Genomic DNA, 13,939 nt, shown 5'->3' with positions numbered 1-13,939 from the left:
CACTTATGTCGTATGGCACCTCAGGACATTAGGATTGTTCAGACGTGATGTTAATTTTCTTCACTGTGCTGCTTCCTTCACAAGAGGTCACGACTTGCAGTGGAGGGTAGTATTGTTCACGAAATATGGTTAATTAACATTTTTATATATACAATTATACATTGGCAGGAAATGACTCAGAGCTGTAAATGGGATTCTGTTCTTTTTCATTAAATTCTTATTGTTTGCCTACTTCTATCTCCTAAACATACAGTCTATGTTTATATATTTACAGAGTAATACTTATAGTCTATGGGTGCAAGACAATAACTCAGAAAATTTGGAGCTTTGAGTCACTATTTGTTTGTCTGTGTTTCAACTTAGCCCTGTGATCGATTACCTCCTGCCCAGGGAACACTGGGACATTCTGGCTCCCATGGCCAACTTGGAATAATGACAGAATGATACGAGAAAGAAAGGTAAGTAGTGAAAGTCACTGTTCTGTCTGTACAGGCCTAGAGGTACAGCTGAAATAGACAGAGACAGTCATAGGATTCCCGGTTAAAACATATTAAATTACAATTATCAAAATCAAAAGACATTTGTGTTTTATCAAATAATTTCATCTTTACATGAAAATTTAATTAGTCTTTTAGGATGCACAGAGAAAAACAAATATGCCTCTATCTTTGTAATTGGATCTCTATGGACGATAGTTAAAGTAGATTAGACGCCCTGGAGTGAGTGTGTGTGTGTGTGTTCACACTGATAGGTATGTGCGGGAGTGTGTGGATAAATACATATATGCATTTGTGTGTGTTAGTGTGTGCCTGTGTGTGTGTGTGTGTGTACCCGCAATCCCAGCAGGGTGTTTTTTTTTAAGCAGAGCAGATCAAAGAGACATTAGTATTCTGAAATAAATCACATGCTCGGGCCTCACTGTGTGGGTCCCCAAACACATACACAGGAGACACACACTCTCAGTCTCATTCGCTCCATCTCCTCCTTTCTCTTTCCCTCAACCATCTCTCTCTTCAAAAGACACCACCAGCCCACACCTCCTCCTCCTCCTCCCCACCCCCACCAACACCCCCCCATACCCAGCCCCTAGCGGCCTTCAGAGCTATCTGCTTACTAGCTCCGAATCCTTTGTTGCATCCTTTCAGTTTCTCACGTTCCCACTTGAGCCCCGTCTCCTCCCTCCGTCTGCAAATAAGCAGGAAAATGCTTTGTCAGAGAAAACTGTTGTTCATTGCCGCAAAAGTCAGAAACGCAAAGTAGGGGTTTTTGACAAGTGTATCCTTAGGGAGAGACCTCTTATTTTCTCTGCCTCTCTCCATCTTTCTCCTATTTTTCTCCTTTGCCCCGCTCCCTCTATCCCACCTCTCTTTCACTCTGCCTCTCTTTCTGTAGAATGTTTCTTGGCAATCTAAATTTTAATTTACTTTAGTTTCTTTAGTTTTTAGTGTACAATTATTGGACTTTCGACAAAGGCTGCTCTGCTCGGTGGCCGACATCAGCAGGAATCTGAAAGGTGGTCACTGATTCTGCCGGCGGGAGAGGGAGGCAAATAGAGGAAGAGAAGTGAATTGAATGGAAGAAAAATGATTGACATGGTGTCGCTGGGAGAAGAAGAAGCTCATTTTTAGCCACAGAATGAGAATGAGTAGAACATAAATGCCCCCTGTAGCTTCCTGACAGTAACCATATCGATGAAGTCAGGGTTTTCTTTGAGCTTGGTTGTCACTGTGTGTGTGTGTGTGTGTGTGTGTGTGTGTGTGTGTGTGTGTGTGTGTGTGTGTGTGTGTGTGTGTGTGTGTGTGTGTGTGTGTGTGTGTGTGTGTGTATTTGCATGTGCATGTACGTGAGCATGGGTGAATGTGTGTGGGATGGATAAGTTTAGGCCAGTGTCTACATGCATACTTACTTATGTGCGTGCATGTATCTGCGCATGATTACTTGTGTGTGTGTGTGTGTCATTTGGATAGCCACCCACATGAATATGCAGATCAGTTTTAGAGAGCGTATGTGCTCAGCATTAAAGCCCACTCTCCACTGCTGACCCAATTTCACACTGCAGTGTGTGTGTGTGTGTGTGTATGCTTGCTTATCAATGCTTGGAAAATCGTATGGTTGAAGCAGAGGCTTGTGTGTGTGTGTGTGCGTGTGTGTGTGTGTGTTTATAGTATTTATGAGGCAAAAAACACATGCGATAAGTCTCATTCAACACACATACATTCACAGTTGGCTACAAATAACACACTCACATTAATACATGCTGACCAAAGCACATGCCTCTACACCACATTGTTGCTCAATCTCTTATTTCTCACACGCACTGGTTTACAAAGAGCAAGCACATTCCTCACTTTGATCCATGTCCACATCCAAGTGAAAAGATTATTAGACTAGTTTTACATTTTAGGACATTTGTTTTTTTCACCATGCGTGTGTGATGAATATGAAGCCACAGCCCACAGCAGGTCATCTTAGTGTAAATTATGGAATCTGGAATATAAAGCCTGAGACTAACTCCTTGCTTTGTGGCTTCTACCTGCTTCACCTGTGCATGCTATGTATGATAAGCTGGCAAATCTGGCTCGATTCATTGAAATTTTGACAATTTGAGAAAAAACTATTGTTCTCTTACCAAGACTTACACGAGAAGATAGACAACAATGGTCTTTATCCACTTTGATAAGTTTTAAACCATGATACACAAAATCCTCATTCACTAACATCTTAAATCCTTCAAAATAGATGACTTGCGATTTTTAATTCAAGGGTAAAATATGGGACAACCATAGCATAAAAATGAAGCACTCTGCTTGGCGACGAGAGCCATTTTCAGACATGAACTCTGGAGGATGTCCGCACATCAGGGCCTGGACTTTCTCAGAGGTTTATCTGTCCTGATGAACATCGCAGGAGATTCTCCGGTAACACTCAACATCACATAACGTATAAATTCCACTACTATGTGTTTTTTTTAACAGCACATCTACACCAGTGTCGGCCAGTATCATAAGAAGCTCTCGTCGTTGGTGTCCTTTTACGTGTGTGGCACCTCTCATTCATCCAGAGATATTTGTATTCTTTTCGTTTTTGTAATTTTTTTGTCTGTTACAAATATCATCATCACATCTACTCACTCCATGGATCATACCAGATGGTGGACTGGGAAAACTCCGCACAAAGTTTTGAGCCTCTCACTTGGACATTTCCTTTCTCGCTTAAAGCCTCTCAAGAATTTCAGCAGAAAAACCACAATATATTGATTTTACACTTGGATATTTGAAAGTAGTAAGCAAACGAGATATTATGTGATGATTAGAGAACTTTATAGGTACTGGAAGGCAGACTTTTGTTTAACCTTTGGACAGAGCAAGGCTACGTGTTTCTGTTGGGTTTGGTCAAACTCTTCTGCTGTAACTGCTCCACTTGTCCCTAGAAATGTGTTTACAGAGACTATATATTTGACAAGTCTCAAAATGCAGTGCGGCATACTTTACTTTTTCCTTTGAAATTTTGGTTTAGACATTATAATAACTGACGTCCATGTTGTCAACTAAGCAGTGCCAGTCAGCAGAACAGTGCGGCACAAGCCAGCAGTTCATTGAGCCTCCATTAGGTGGAGACGTTGAATGGAGGGAGGCCCAGTGGCAGAGCTGAGGTAATGGCTCTGGTCTATTGTTCCCTGTATTCATCTTCACCATCCACCCTCTGCTTTTGCCTTCCAGTCTAACCACCACCCTATGGACTTCAAAGGAAAGGAAGGAACTAGAAAATAAGGTGAATTAATTCTCCCCCCCACCCCACCCCCCACCCCCCCATTCCATGCCTACATGTTGCAGCGGATATGCTTTTTAATTGCTTGTGCTAAATACATAACCTATTTTTGTATTCATAATAAATGCCTAAATGATGATCTGGGTAGAATCTATGCAAATGCTAGAAGCCCTCATAAAACATTAAACATTACCTCATAAGCGAAGCACCTTGAAAACAAGTTGCCTCAATAAAAAAGGACACTGCAAAGTACAGCTCGTCCAGCTTATGGTTTAATAAAATCTGGCACCCGGCGCTGCAAACTGACAGACATTCCTCGGCATCTTTAACCCCCAACCCAGAAGCCTCGGCACTGACTGAACTCTGTGAAGTAGATCAATGGGAGGATTATCGCAGGACCAAGATGCCAGTTATAGAGCAGCTCTGTGCTGCCTCAGTGAGGGGAGAAGATTGAGAGGCTTTCCTTTGATCTTGTGCTGGTGCATCTGAGAGGGCCCGCTGCTGATGATAATGATGCTGAGGCCCATTGCAGAGACCCAGGCCGGGGCTCTCACTCCCATTCCTATACTGGCGATATAAAAGGCTGGTCTGTCGAGGGCTGAATGGGACAAACAGATTTAGTTGGCCCGGCCGGATTGCGGATTCATGTGAATTTATTCCAACAAATGTTTTTTTTTTCCCCTGGAAAGGAATGTTATTGATGCAACAGTAGTGTTTGTGTGTGTGTGTGTGTGTGTGTGTGTGTGTGTGTGTGTGTGTGTGTGTGTGTATCTGTGTGCTCCAGTTGTTTCCTCTGTCATATTAGATCCAGCTGAACACCTCTGTCCTCTTTCAAGGACACCCCTCCCTCCTGCATGTCTCCGTCCCTCAGCTTCTTTCCCTGTCTCTCTCTTTCTTGCTCACACACACACGCAGGCACACACAGGCACTCACAGGCACACACACAGGCACACACACAGGCACACGCACACACACTTCAGATGTACACACCAACTTCACACACTCTCGCTCTTCCTCTCCCTCACTTTGTGTGACAGGCCATGGTGCCGGTGATGCCTGCTGACATTCTGGACAGTAAAAGGCTCAAGGTGGGGAGTGTGTGTGTGTGTGTGTGTGTGTGTGTGTGTGTGTGTGCGTCAAAGGCAGATGGAGAGATTGAGGGACCTCACAATTCTTCCTGCGGTGTATCTCTGCTTCTTATCTGAGTGAGCTCTGTTGTCACACACAGAAACCTCAACATCACACCAGAGTCTGATTCTTAACTCTTTCCATCATTTTATTGATTGCTTTGTGTCTGTCTGATTGATGGTTTACCAAAGCTTGATGATTATGATAATAGGATGTGAGGTCAATAATCTCTTAATTAGTGCTAAATGGGAATTAGATTAGGTTTTTGTTCATTTCAGAAACAGCTCTAGTTAACCAGATTAGCTCAGTGTGGATTAAGGCCCGTGGATGAGGATAGAGAAAGGCTGATGTGTCGGCCCCAGCTCACATCCACGATGACCAGGACTGCATCATCTGATTGGTATTCAGGTTTGGGAGAAGTTCGTTGGATAGCCTATTGACTTACTGAGCTACAGTGTGCTATTGGCTGGAGGTGAGATGGTTCGATGATACTCGATGATACAATACAAAATAGTTCTGTGAGGTTAATTTTTTTTACTTCTGTTTAGGGACAGAGTCTACTGTATCTAACACCTCTCTCACACACAGTCACGCTCCCTTCACTCCTCTGGTGTTCTGTTATTTCTTTACTCCTTCCTCTCTCATCCTTTTGCTCCTAAAGAGCTTTTCTGTTCATCTGACCTCCTCTCCACTTCATTTGATGGGCCCCTGCTAAGAGGACTCCATCCCCTTCTCTTTCTCATGTCTCCCTCATCTTCCTCCCTCTCACTCTCTCTTTTCTCACCATCTTTGCTCACTCTCTCTCTCTCTCTCTCATCATCATCATCCTACCCGCCTTCCATCTCTCGCTACCCCCCGTCTATTCCATGGCCCAGCGTGGGTGGCTGAGTTTAATGAATTCTCTTTTCTCTCTGCAGCCAGGCACTGATTTCTGATTGTGAAGAGGTGTGTGTGTGTGTGGGTAAAACACACACACACGCACGCACACACACGCACACACACACACACACACACACACACACACACACACACACACACACACACACACACACACACACACACACACACACACACACACACACTTTACTTACTCACTTTCACCGCCACGGCTGTGATCATTTCCTAAGTCTAAATAAATCTCAACCTTTGTCCTGATCAAGGCTTCATGTTGCACTTCCGTTTTCTTAAAGGAGATCGTTGCCGACTATCATCTTTAAAATAGATTTGCCCCAGGATGTGTCTGTTGTGTACACCACCTGCTGTCTCCTGCAGCCAGAAACATGAGTCAAGAGTCTGCTTGTCCTTTGCCTATGATGTCTCACTAATGCCCAGGAAAATAGAAAAACAATAAATAATTGTAGGAAGCGTCTGACAGGACCAGAGCTGCTTTGTAGTTGATTAGATTTTGTCTTGTTTTTCAATACAAACACAAGTTTGTTTGAGAGATGGAATTTCATACAGTACAAGTGTATGCAAAACAAGTTTGTTTACAGTCTAATGTATATATAGAAGTACATATAGGGTATATAACAGTAAGGTGTTTTGTCTGCATAGAGCGTTAGAGTAGAGTTGTTCAGACTTTCAGATGTCAGTGGCCCTCAAAGGATTGTAATAAACACGTCAGTTGTACCTGCCTGTCACTAACGGACCTGCCATCCAGCGCTCACCCTGCCCAGGCTCCCACTACTAAATGTATGGCACCACATTTTCATCCTGGGATATTTGTATTCCCTTGTTTTTTTTTCAGTTTTGCTTCAATCCCATGTTTCAATGTCATTAGCATGCTCACTCGCTCACTGTGAATACTGCAAACATTGTCCTGCAGTATTCTCACATGGGCTCACTGGGACGTTCTCCAGACATTTTTCAAGGGAGCTGGCAGGAATAACTCAGTAGAATGTCAGTAGAAACTGACAGCCCCTCTGGATAATTTCAGTTACTGGAGTTCAGTGTATGTCTTAAAGCTACACTGGAGTCAACATGATTAGGTAAATTTTGATACTGCTCCAGGAGTGAGAGTCTCACCTGATACGTGAGGTGCATCAACTCATTCCTGCTTGCTGTATTATTTCTGGTCAAGTTAACTGTCAGCAGGTCAAAACGACCCTCAGGCCATTGGGAAATGTCCCAGCAGGAGATCTGCTGCTGTCATGAGGCAGCGATGATTTGCTGTTGTTTCAGTAGCAAGTTAGCCCATTCATCTATGGCTGTGTCCTGTTGCTGTGTCATTTTTCAATGAAAACAAAGATGCAGCAATTCTTCATTTCAAGCTGAATAGTCCATCATACTCAATCGATCTTCAGAAGATCATGAAGGCTATAATTCAGTTTCACTGCACAAGAGGTGCTCTATTTTAAATATTTAGTATGTGAGTGGCTATACTGCATTTTGATCATTGTGACTAAAACAGATAGTTAGTACGTAACATTAGTTTTGAGATTCTGCAATACAAACTTACTTTGACCTCTGGTTTTGACTCAATTTAATGATGGAAGCAGGTCAGTGTGACCTGCAGAAATTGAGCTGTGACAAGAGAAGATGTGCTGCTGGACTCAGTCCACAGAACCAGAAGCTGCACCCCCGCTGCTCCACAAAGAGCTGTTTACCAGTTTGATCCAAGCACAATCCTGACCTGGAGAATCAGTTGTCCTAGCTGTTGTCATGAATGAACCCGTTGTGAACACAGTGGCATGATCTACAACCACTTACATCCCGACACCGCTACTGTAGAGTGCTGGTCTGAATGTACTGTGTGTCCAAATCACACCACATTCGACACTGCGCCTCATTGGGGCCTTCTCAAGAATAAGTTGAACGGTTCCTCGAGATATATGAGTCACATACAGACAGACAGAGTTTTCCAGACTTATTATATAGATTTGTTGACTTCAGTTGAAAGATTTGTCTTCACTGATAATGTAGTTTACTCACTTGTGTTGGTTGCATTACATATCAAATTAACCTCAGTATGAACAAGTGGACGCGTCATGATTCATACATCATGACTCATATTCTTCAGTTCAGTATGGTACGCTGCACACAGGGCTGTTAGCTCGACAGCCTGTTATCTGACAGAGTCGTCAGGCTGTGATTGTTTCTGTGGCTGTCACTGTCTTTTCATTAGCTTTTAACAAGAAAGTAACTCACTCTGAATCACTGACAACAGTGAGCAGCTCCACTGCTGTTGATTGTTTCAGAGGCAACGTTGATCAGTGTCAGTTTAAAGATTCATTGTTAGAGGTTTGTTCACACATGTGCTGAACAGACCTCACTGAGAATCTCCAGTTAAAAGATCTCTCATCATCTTTCACAAAGCGTCTGGTTAGATTAACTCTTGGGGGTCCTGAAGGACTCCTTTTTAATACATAGAAAACATGTTTATCTCTCCATTGTTTTGTATCTTTTTTCAACACAGCATTGCCTTTAAGAACAGGCAATTAGGTGTTTTTTTCTGACAAAGTATATCAACATAAAGTTGTATTTTTTACTGTTATAACAACAAATATGATTAACAAAGCATTTGTAAAGTTGAAAATATAAATACAGGTGGCAAAGATGATATAATTGTAAATATACATTTCACATAAAGTCATATACGTCTATTTGAAATAAAAAGCAGGTGTAATCTTAGATAGTTTTTTTCTATGTATTTGCTGTATTTCGACTATCACTTTCCTCTGACTATCACACCAAACAAAAACCAGCATAGAGACAACACTTTTGACTGAAGTTGAAAATGACATCTTGATCCAGTCTTGTGATTTCTTGACGATAAAAGTTTCCATATTTCTGCTATTTCAAAGTTTAGTACACAGTTTTTAAACCTGTTATAAATCAGAAATAATTAACAGGAAATAATTCACACATAAAATCACTGGTTTCCAAATGAGCCTCTAAGCCTTTAATCACTTAATCTGATTCAGACTGTGCTGGATTTACCTAACCAAGGCTGACTGAAGTGAGTGATAGCTGTTTTTTTATTTACCTCTGTAAAACCACAGTGCAGTTGTTAAAAAGCATAAGTTGAATGCAAAGCTCGGTACATCAAAACATGAGTGTATCAGCGTAATTTATGGATTTTTTCACCTCCGCCGAGGAGGTTATCTCTTCACCTCCTGCCTGTTTGTTTGTTGTTGGTATATGTGTGTTTGTCAACAAGATTTCTGGAAACTTGAAAAGATGCTGTATAGGTCAGAAAAGAATCCATTAAATTTTGGTGGGTATACAGAGAAGGGGGCAGATACAGGTTTTTAAAATCACTTTCTTTAACATTGCCAGGCATTTTCTGACATTTCACGGATTTATCAGGGAATCATTTCTGGATCTTGATTAAAAAGTAAGGCAGATTTAAGGAACTGATATTTACATATGCGTGAAATTTGGTAAAGCTTGATTAAATGTGGGGAACTTGGCAGCCTATGCGCTTTACTGAGTACCTTTCTTCCATATTTAGGAAGACAGCCTATAGGTCTGCGGGTGTTAACATCTACCGCTCATATAACATAAATTACACATAACTTCTGTTTAACATTATTGACAATCCATTTTGGCAAAATAGTTACGATTTTATGATGAGACTCTGAACTTGATTGGACATGGGCCAAGAAGGACCCATTATGTTTTGTTGTGGATCTGGACAAAGAGACGGATCCAGAAATTTCTTTCCACTTTTTTCAATATTGCAGGACAGGGTATTTTTTGACATGTTCACCAATTTCCCAGGTAATAGATCATGGATATCGATTTTAAAATTAATATTCAAGGAACTGATGTCTATGAGTGTATGAAATTTGGTGCAGCATGACTGAACATAAGGAGGCTGTTTGGTGGAGGTGTGAGCAATAATTACTCTGAAATGAAGACTGAGGAAATATTGATTTATTAGTCCAAACCTCATCTCCAGGTCAAAGGTTATAGTAGCCTTACACTCTAAAGAAACTTTTTTTATGATACCAAGTGACGCTGTGGTGAATCTACTGCAGGAAAGTCAAGCAGTCAAGCAGAACTTTTATTTGTAAAGTGCCATTAGCTCAATCAACTTTCCAAATGAAAGTACAGTTTTTGTAAACTAGGTTGTATTCTCCTTTTCATGCCAAAACTGAGACTTCAAAAGGATGAAACAATCCTCCTTCTAATCTGAGCAGCGCCCGTGAAAGTGGATCATCGCCACATCCCCACATCTGTCCGGGGTCACCACTGGGGAGCAGGTGTTAGTGCCTCTGTCCTGCCTGCTGATTGGATAGATGGATTAAGTGCCTAACGAGGTGAATTTGTTTAATCTGATAATTGTGTCGACGATGAAAACATATTCAGTAATTCTCTCTAGCTGCTGTTTTTTTCTTTCCTCCTGATTAAAGACAATTTCATTCTGGCGCACACCCACTAACACACAGACACACAAATAATGGAACAGTTGTTGTTATGACCAGAAGACAATGCTCTGAGGTGCGCTGGCACACACACTCACACACATACACAAAAATACACAGTCCCTTGTGTGTAGGCCCCCTGTGGTATGGTAATGAGCTGCTAATCTCTCTGGTTTACACAGCCAGAATATGTGTGTGTGTGTGTGTGTGTGTGTTTGCGTGTGTGTGTGTGTGTGTGTGTGTGTGTGTGTGTGTGTGTGTGTGTGCGCATTAAGGTGCACTGTGGAAAAGCCTGAGGAATTCTCTTAGGCCGTCAACCTTCTGCTCTCACTTGGGCGCAGGCTGTCAACACATTAAATTGTGGAATCTATGAGCGTGTGTGTGCTTGTGTGTGACAGAGGGAGAGAAATAGAAAGTGAAAACTCGACTATAACACACCGTAAAGGCGAAAAAGAGAAGAAATTAAGCTGGAGTCAGGAAGCAACAACGTGGAGGCAGAATCAGCACATTTGTTTACTTCGCTTGTAAATGTACAATTTCTTCATCTGATCTGGAAATCCTGACTCCCCGTTACTCTCTCCTCTGTGTTCTTTTTTGTGTTTTGATGCTGTATTGGAGCGCACGTGTGTTTGTGTGTATGTGTGTGCGTGCATGTTTATTTATTATGCCGAAGTCACATCACTAATTAGTCCCTGGGAGAAGCCCGAGGCCATTTGCAAAATCCCACTGATTAAAAACAAGTCCAAATCCAACCTTGTGTCGCGCATACACACACACATATACAATTTGCACACACACACACATCCATGTATGCTGAGGAAAGCTACTTACTGTCAAGGCAGGAACATGTGTGGGCGAGTGTTTGCGAAACAGAGCACACACATGCATGTTGAACGGCTGTTGAACGGGTGCTGGAGAGCTGTCAGTTGTTAAGGCCAGTTTAATATTTAAACTCGGCATCTAAAGTTATCATGCCCCAGGGTGGCTCCTGCCAAACAGGAAAAAAACACACATACACACACACACACACACACACACACACACACACACACACACACACACACACACACACACACACACACACACACACACACACACACACACACACACACACACACACACACATTTGGAAGTGCACGCTCAAAGCCTTCAGGAGTTTCAGCTTGTCACAAATCACACTCAAGATGTCAAGGGCATCGTAGCATTAGCAAGTGTGACAGACAGAGGCAGGGAGACAGACGCATACAAAACATAATCACACAGAGGAAGAGCGCCTCCAAAATATATATTTTTTTTATCTTAATTTTGAAATTATGTTTACATTTTGCACATTGCACATCGTACTGGAGCCAACAAATTAAAACCGTGCTGATTAATCGCATTTTAATTTTAATTCAAGGAAAAGAGGTAGGGCGGATGGATGGAGGCAGAGGAGTAGAAGGAGGAGCAGAGAAGGAGGAAATAAGTGACAGCATGGGGAGAATGTGGAGGGAGCGAGGGAAGATGGGAGACGGAGGGAGGAGGAGGAGGGAGATTGTGATAAATTGCTTTGAACTTTAATGGACGTCTCAGATGCTCCTCCAGTGATGTGTTCGGACAATACACAACATTACTGGCACACGTGAGGGCTGATTGTAGCTGACAGCCAAAGAGGCCTGTCCCCATCGACCTAGAACAAACACACTCACACACACACAGATGTGCACACACGCTGTATGATAGCTTTCCAAAAGTCAGCTGAAGGAAGGAGGCAGGGAGGGTGGTAGAAAATGCAGACGAGAAGGGGTGAACAAATGAACAGTGGGTGAAGAAGAAAAGTGGGGAGTAAAAGAGAGAGAGAAGTGTTAAGTCCAGAGGGAAGTGCAGTGGAGGAAGAGGAGTGAGTGAGGGGTAGGTGTTGCCATATGGTCAGGGTTGGGTTCAGACAAATAAAATGTAGCCTTCTCTCCACAATGGTTAACTACACACAAATGAATCACTAATGGAGCACTCATTCACAGCGACAAACCCATAGATACTTGTGCACGCGCACACACACAGTGACACAGTGGCTGACATGTGAATGAAACTCAGACATTCACACAGAAGGAGCAATAAATGTCGATGGAGGTGGGCGGGCATGGCAGGGTGGGAAGTATGGAAGGTTGTTTGTGAGGTTGGAGCGATTTGTGTTTGTGTGTGTGTGTGTGTGTGTGTGTGTGTGTGTGTGTGTGTGTGTGTGTGTGTGTGTGTGTGTGTGTGTGTGTGTGTGTGCATCAGTGTATCGTTGGAACCGCCCCACTTCCCTTCCACCCGGCTGCCTCTCTGTGAGTGTGTTAGTGTGTGTGTGCAGCGCTGTCTTTGTGTGTGCTTGAATGGGGGGTTTGTCCCTCAATCTGTGCCCCTCTACTTCGCCAGATTTCTAATGATTTTCCAATGATGATTTAGGTTCTGTGTGTGTGTGTGTGTGTGTGTGTGTGTGTGTGTGTGTGTGTGTGTGTGTGTGTGTGTGTGTGCGCGAACGTGTGTTCACTCAACCCCTCTCTCTCCATTCTCCAACCAGGCATTCTTCATGGTGCTGCTTTGTGGTTCTTTTTTTCCTAGTGTGTCTCTCACTTTAACTCCAATGCCTGTACTTGTTTAACATCTATCTATCTATCTGTCTGTCTGTCCAACTCTCTCTCTCTCTCTATCCATCCATCTATTTCTCTCTCATCTGTCTATCTATCTACCTATCTATCTATCTATTTTTATCTCTATCTATCTGATCGACTGCCAACCAAAAGGTTTTCTACATGAACTCCAGAAACTGTCTGGAACAGAACTTTTTCCAGAACCCAGCAGGAGAAGTCACCAATAATAGGGAAAAAAACATAAAACAAAAAGTTAGATAAAAAGAATAAAAACCATCAACTGAAAAACCTTGTAACTACATCTTAATATTGCTATCTACAATAGAAGATTGCTATCTACATGGAGTGGAGTAGATTCAATGTACAAAAGAGTGTAAAGTGTAAATAATCAAGTGAAGTACCTCAGATGTGTATTCAGTTATAGCTGGTTTCAGACAGGAACTCCAGAAAAGTCTGGAAAATTTCTGGAGTTTTCCTTTCACCTATGAACACAACAGAAGATTGTCTGGGACATCAGGTGAGGGGGGGTGCCTGGGTAGGACATACATTATTACTATTATTAAAGTAAATCTTATGACTGAATACTGAGCTCAAGGAAGTCCTAAGTCGATTTTTACACTGGAGTGAAATGACTGAATGAATCCATCTGAAAACGTGCAGCTCCATTTAGTCGGCAGTAATACAAAGTTCATACGGTGCGAAGTCGACTCAATAAAACAAGCAGAAACTCTGATATGGTTCTTCATCAGGACTGATGTATCTACAGTGGACATGTCTGTGTTGCTCTGTTAAGTAGGTCAGAACTTCAAGTTGGGAAGTCAGACATTTGTTGAGGTGGCAGACGAGATGCTGAAGTCACGGATTAGGCCACATGCATAGACGATGAGCATCGAGAGCATGTATCAGTCTGAACAAGATCCTCAATGTTTCATAGCAAGACAATTGGGATACATTTGTGTTAATGTTTCATAGCTGTACTATTATCAAGGCGTGAAGGCCTGTGTGTGTGTGTGTGTGTGTGTGTCTGCATGAAGGTGTGTGCCCAGCCCAGTTTTAATGTTT

Source organism: Paralichthys olivaceus, chromosome 16 (assembly GCF_024713975.1).
Source record: "Paralichthys olivaceus isolate ysfri-2021 chromosome 16, ASM2471397v2, whole genome shotgun sequence".
NCBI lineage: Eukaryota > Metazoa > Chordata > Actinopteri > Pleuronectiformes > Paralichthyidae > Paralichthys > Paralichthys olivaceus.
This window is presented reverse-complemented; position numbering follows the sequence as displayed.